The sequence below is a fragment of the Lycium ferocissimum genome, unplaced genomic scaffold, assembly GCF_029784015.1.
Source record: "Lycium ferocissimum isolate CSIRO_LF1 unplaced genomic scaffold, AGI_CSIRO_Lferr_CH_V1 ctg24897, whole genome shotgun sequence".
Classification (NCBI taxonomy): Eukaryota; Viridiplantae; Streptophyta; class Magnoliopsida; order Solanales; family Solanaceae; genus Lycium; species Lycium ferocissimum.
The window spans coordinates 371-6,134 of NW_026721927.1; the positions used below are offsets into that span (position 1 = coordinate 371).

A 5,764-nucleotide genomic window follows, 5' to 3' on the forward strand; every position below is an offset into this window, starting at 1 on the left:
TTTTGGGTTTTTTTGAAAGCACGAAAGAAAAAAACAAGTTAAACTTTAAAGCGTAGTATAGCACAAAAGGGGAGGGAGGGCGTTCAGGGGAAGGAATTCCGTGATTCCGGCCCCCAGGGGAGACAAATCCCGCGTTACGGTGGGCAAAGTAATTTGGGAACCCTTTTTTCCCAATCCTTCTAATGTTTGGACCCCCCCAGGGTTGAATGTCTATGAACTAAGAGTAAAATCAAAGAGTCGTTAAGTTCGGACATTGACCATGGTACCAAAGTAAAGTACTTAGGGGTTTGGGGTTTCCCATTTCTGGGGAAATGGCAACCCAAGGAAGGGATCTCTTGTTCGACTAAAAAAAACCCCCCCCCCGGCTTCTTTATCAAAAAAAAAAAGGAGCTTTTTTGGCTCGTTTGGTGGTTTAATCATACCCCTAAAAACTGGGGAAGTACTGGGGGAGACTATCGTAAAGGGAATATTCATTCGTAGAAAAGGCGGAGAATTCAACGATTCTCCAAAATGACGGATAATAAAAGGGATCATTCTAAACGAAAAGGGGGTAGGTATAAATGCTTAAATATCCTTCCCCCCAAATCACAACTTCCGTCGAGAATAATGACCTCAAACCCCCCCCGGATCTTGGCCGCCCCAAGTTTCTCGGGGTATCGTAAAAAAAAATTTCGATTTTGGGCCCCCATCCCTTTTTGGGGGCTTCTCCCCGAAATCCCGATGGTCGCATTCTTGGGGGATTCCTCGGCCGTTTTGGGGAAAGGGGGTCTTGGTCTTTGCTTTTGGATATTTACTCATTGTTATGGAAATAGAAAGGTATGAAGACTTGTAGAAGGTTTGAAGATAGATAAAGAATGGATAAAAGGTAGAAGATAGGAAGGTTCGCGTACCCAAGTACACGAAAGAAAAAAATTTTCTTGGTAAAAATCAAAAAAAGTAAAAAAGTGAAACGGGAAGGCTTGTTTTTTAAGAGGGGGGCCCGAGACGGTTCGTTTAGTTTGTTTTCCCCCAATGGTTCTCGACATATCTAATGGCAAACAATGTAAAATTTGACCTTGATCTTATCTATCCAAAGCGAGGAGAAGGAAAAATCACCCTTAGGCGTCAGGCATACGAACCCGTCTTTTTGATTGTTTTAAAAATTTCCCCGAGGCCCCCCTTTTTCTATATCAAAACCCCAAGGGGGCCCGATAAGGCTCGGGGGGGCCCGCCCCCCAAAGATGATCGAAGGTGCCTTCGCCCCCAAAAGGATGGGGTTCCGACCGTCGCGAATAAAGGAGTAAAGTATCAAAATAGTGGCCGATAACGGGCGTTTAATTTTAGGTATAAGGGTCGAAATAACAATTGATCAAATATTAAAGGCATATAAAAAGAGCAAGTTCAAACAACGCAAATAAATCCCGGGACGAGAAAAAAAATTGCCGAAAATTCATTAAAATTGTTCCTTGTTCCTTTCGCAAAACCCGACTTTCGGAAACTTTGGGTTCGAAAAAAAAAAAGGCCATTCGGCCATAAACAAAAAAAAAAAAGGGGGGGGGGGGGGGGGAAAAAGAAAAATAAAACCCCCACGGCATAGTAACCCGGTTGAGAACTCCCACCCCCGGGGGGATTTTTGCGATGGTAAATGCCCGTCAGATACCCCCAAAACCCTTTCCCCGGGAGTAGATACCGGGGGATACTTTTTTCCCAAATCCTCTTTCCAGTACTTTTTCTGGGGTTCAAAAGGGATCTCCCCACGATTTTAGATAGACGATTCGGACCCCATAGCCAATCCGAAAGTCAACCGGGATACTTCCCCCTCGGCGTCAGGATCCCCCGGCGCGATGTTTTCCTTCCCGAGCTATATCCCCCAAATTTTCCCCCGAAGATCTTCTCGTCAAGTCCAAAAACTCCGGGGTTTAAATAGTCGGATAAAGAAAATCGAACATTGGGTTGGTTATCGTGGTTTTTGCCTTTCCACCCCGGGTTCCATTCCCTCTAGGAATGACTGAGTTGGGGAACTCCTAGAAGGGGAAACCCTTCAAAAATAGTTATAACGACTGGGTTAAACGGGCTTGGGAGGGTTATTCTCCGGAAAATCGGGGACGATGGACGAGGTTTTGGGCGTATCATCCAAAAGAAAAGCCACCCCCCGGGCATGATATCCTCGGGGTCTAAGGCTTGGGTTTCCCCAGAAAAGGTGAAAAATTCCCCCGGGTCCCGGTATGTATATGTGAAGTAAAGATAGTTGAAGGAAATTAGCTATGTTACCCGGGGCTCGAGCGGACCCCCTCTCCAAATCCGGGGCGTCCGGGCCCATATACACTATATCGGCGAAAAAGTCCCCGATCACCGGGGGAAAGGGGGGAAACCCGATGGAGAAAGGATAAGGAACAACGAGTAACCAAAGACTGGGGATTTAACTTTACCCCTTTCCCCGGAACGTCGATATCCGCCAAAAATTCGCTTCCGATACGGGAATGGTGGATCATCGAAAAGGGATTGAAAATTTTCCCCAAATCGATGGTGAGAGACTTTACCACCTATTTAAATCTCGATTGAAGGATATCGGGAAGAAACTTAATTTCCCGTGACCAAACCTTGTTGGAGCAGAGACAGATTGAGGAGACGAAGGTCACGGTTAGTAATGGAAGAGAAGCCATAACGGGTAAGGACGTGAGTTTGATATGCAACCCAAAAAAGATTTGGAGAAACAAGGTTTAGGGTTGGAGAGTAAAAATGATGCAAAGGGAAAAAAACATTTTTAAAAGAGGAGGTCCAAGGGTTTTTTGTAATTGGGGCTCGACAAAACGGCTTAAGAAAGATTTCGAAAAAAAGATGACCCGTAAGGGGGAATGAAGTGTTGACTAGAAGGTCTTGTCCAGCTGATGGGTGCGCTACCCCTTTATTTTATTTTGCTCAAAATTTCACCTTGGGAAATGGGACACTTGGTTAAAACCCAGGGTACGGATATACCGGTTTCCGGCGGAATGTTATGTTGTCATGCTCGGCGGGGTAAGACCGATATTGGGGCGGGGACCAAACCGTCCTGGCGGCGGGAAAGAGGAGGTTAACCCCGGGGGGCCGGGAAAATCCCCCCTAGATATTTGCACCAATCCCAAAAAGGTTTTAAAAATTCCTTTTTTTCCCAAATTTACTAGGGGTTGGTCCTTTACTATATAAAAGGGGCCCTTCTTTAAGGGGTTTTTTTTTTTTTCACTCAAGGTAATGGAAAAATAGTAAAAAAGGCAATACAAATTTTTTCATTATCCCTTTTAAAAATTTCTTTTTTCTTTATTGTTCGGGAAATTTATCATAGGGGTTAATCGGTTCCCGTCCGAGGCCTTTAAAAACATTTTTGTCGAAACTATATATTTCATTTTACTTATTCGCTTTTCTGTAATCTAATCTCGTATTGAATTAAATCATATATCCTTAGAACGTACAAATTCAAGTATTTTCCATTTTAAGGTTAAACAATATACTTTAAAGATGTACCCCCAAAGAAGAATATCTGTAATATTTTTCCGGTCAAACAACAAAACAACCGAAAATTTGCAAGCAAAAGAGAACAGTGATGTTTGAAAATAAATAAAATAGGAATGGTTAATTAGTTAGCAACGATTCGAATATTAGTAACTCATTTGAAAGAATACATCCCTTCAAATATTGTTGGTGTTTTTTGTTTAAATATGCTATTTCCATTAATAGAATTTTTAGTTAAATTAGAAGGGTATTTTTAGTAATTACTTTCAAATTAGGTAGTTCATGCTTAGTTAAATTAGAAGGGTATTTTAGTTATTTAACTTTCAAATTAGGCAGTCATGCTTTTAATATAACTAGTCTCGTGGGACGTGCGTTGCGCGTGTATCGAATCATGTAATACACGATTTTATAAATGATAACGATATCATTAAAATAAATTTATAGCTAAACTCCGAAATGACTACAACATAAAGAAATCCATTAAAATCATCCTAATTTTAGATGAACTTTCAGTATATCATTTCATTGTCATACAATGAATGAAGGAGCATAATTCCATAACTAACATGAGAGGGTTGTGCATTTTTCCCATTTTAGTTCAAAAAACGTAGAGTGTTCTCATTTTGTGGGTTTTCATCCTTGTGCAAGGGTCATGCTAATCTTCTTTGTATCATTCTAATTTTATCGGATGTCCTCAAGGGACCCAAAAAGATAGGGAAAATAGACCTTGTGTCTCTACTAACCCTCTTCTTTTCACAAAAAATATAATATAAATCAATTGCAAATAAGATACGACACTCATTGCCAGCACTAACTCGAAATGTCATGGGCGACCCAAAATTTTTACCAAGATTTAACATTTTAAAGAAGTTAATGATAAAACATTTCGTAAAACGAGCTAATAAAAAAATTTAAATCTAAATGTAAATTAAGCTATCAACAAAAATTAAATTAACAATATGTTAGATCAAGTAATATAGTGGTATGTTGTTTTGAAGTAATCTTTTTTCCCAAAAGGAAAAAACATAAAAATGCTAATGCAAAAGACAATTAAAGGAGAAAAAAATCATCCTATAATAAACAAAAATAAAATAATAATGATTGAAGAAGTAACTAATATCTAAGAAAAACATGATTTAAAGTATAAAAAAGTACGTCGGTTGTGGGGACTATTAATAACGCACGATACTCTATTCACGGGACTCCCCATCCCATAATAAGTGACACCTTAGACAAAAAAGGTTGTTCCGTATGTTTACCTTAAAATGGATAACAATTAAATTTGAAAGCGGTGCGAAAGGATATGCGGTTTAATTCAATACGAATGACTATTAAGCGATAAATATTAAAGCAAATGCGAGTAAAAAACAATCAAACCACGTAAAAGCAACGACGGATCTAGGGAAACGACCAATCGGGGCTTGGGTCCCCAAGAACCGGGCTTGTGCTCTAGTGATTAAGTAATGAACAATGATAGAACACTTAGAAAGATGGATGACCACTTAGAATTATCTTGTATTGCTCTATATGTTTGTGCATATCCAAAAACAAAATAAAGGCGGGCCTCCTCTTTATATAGTGAAGAGTCCTAACCTAGTATAAGTCTAAATAAGGTACAAAAATCTTCGATTTTGACAAGCGAGATCGGCACCGCTAACTATCCGGTTGATGACGGATATTTTGGACCCTCCTTATCATGGTTAACCGCCTCCCGCGATATCTAGTTCCAATTGGACTCAACGACCCGGACCATGCACTCGGTCCCTTATGATCCAACATTTGTCTTTGACCCAATGGGGCTCATTCGACCCGCATTGATCATCATGAGCTTAATTCATGTCGGGAAACCCAGGATACCTTTGCCCCCGGTTTTCCCGCTACGATAGTCCCTTGATGCGGAGGCCAAGGGGATGAGGGCTCAACCTGTCCCCGCCCCAAAATTCACCCTAGACGTGGGCCGGCATCCCACGTCATGAACAACATCGAAAGAACCTAAAAGATGCATAAAAACCCGGAACCGCCAAGTTCCATATTCGCCTCCAACAATTTATAAAATAAATGTAAACAAATCATCAATATATGAATTAAATCGGAAGTCTTTATTAATCAAATACTTAGTCAAACGTAATAACGTGCCCGAGAGTTAATTAATAACTCAACAACTACCCACAGGAGGTATACTATGGAGCTTTTAAGATAAAGGAAGAATAGTTTAACCTACTCGGACGACCCGGAAAACTAATATAATGAATAAACAAATAAATAGGGTGTCCCACGAATGAAGGTGGGGCCCAAAAAA

The 5,764-nt window shown here is 40.4% G+C and overlaps 1 non-coding gene across 1 annotated transcript; it reads right to left on the bottom strand.

Moving 5' to 3' along the window:
• Positions 1 to 4,066: 4,066 nt before the first annotated feature.
• On the bottom strand, positions 4,067 to 4,168 carry LOC132043455 (U6 spliceosomal RNA). Its single transcript, XR_009411812.1, has one exon. It is a non-coding gene; the product is annotated as a U6 spliceosomal RNA (small nuclear RNA).
• Between the last annotated feature and the right edge of the window lie 1,596 nt (positions 4,169 to 5,764).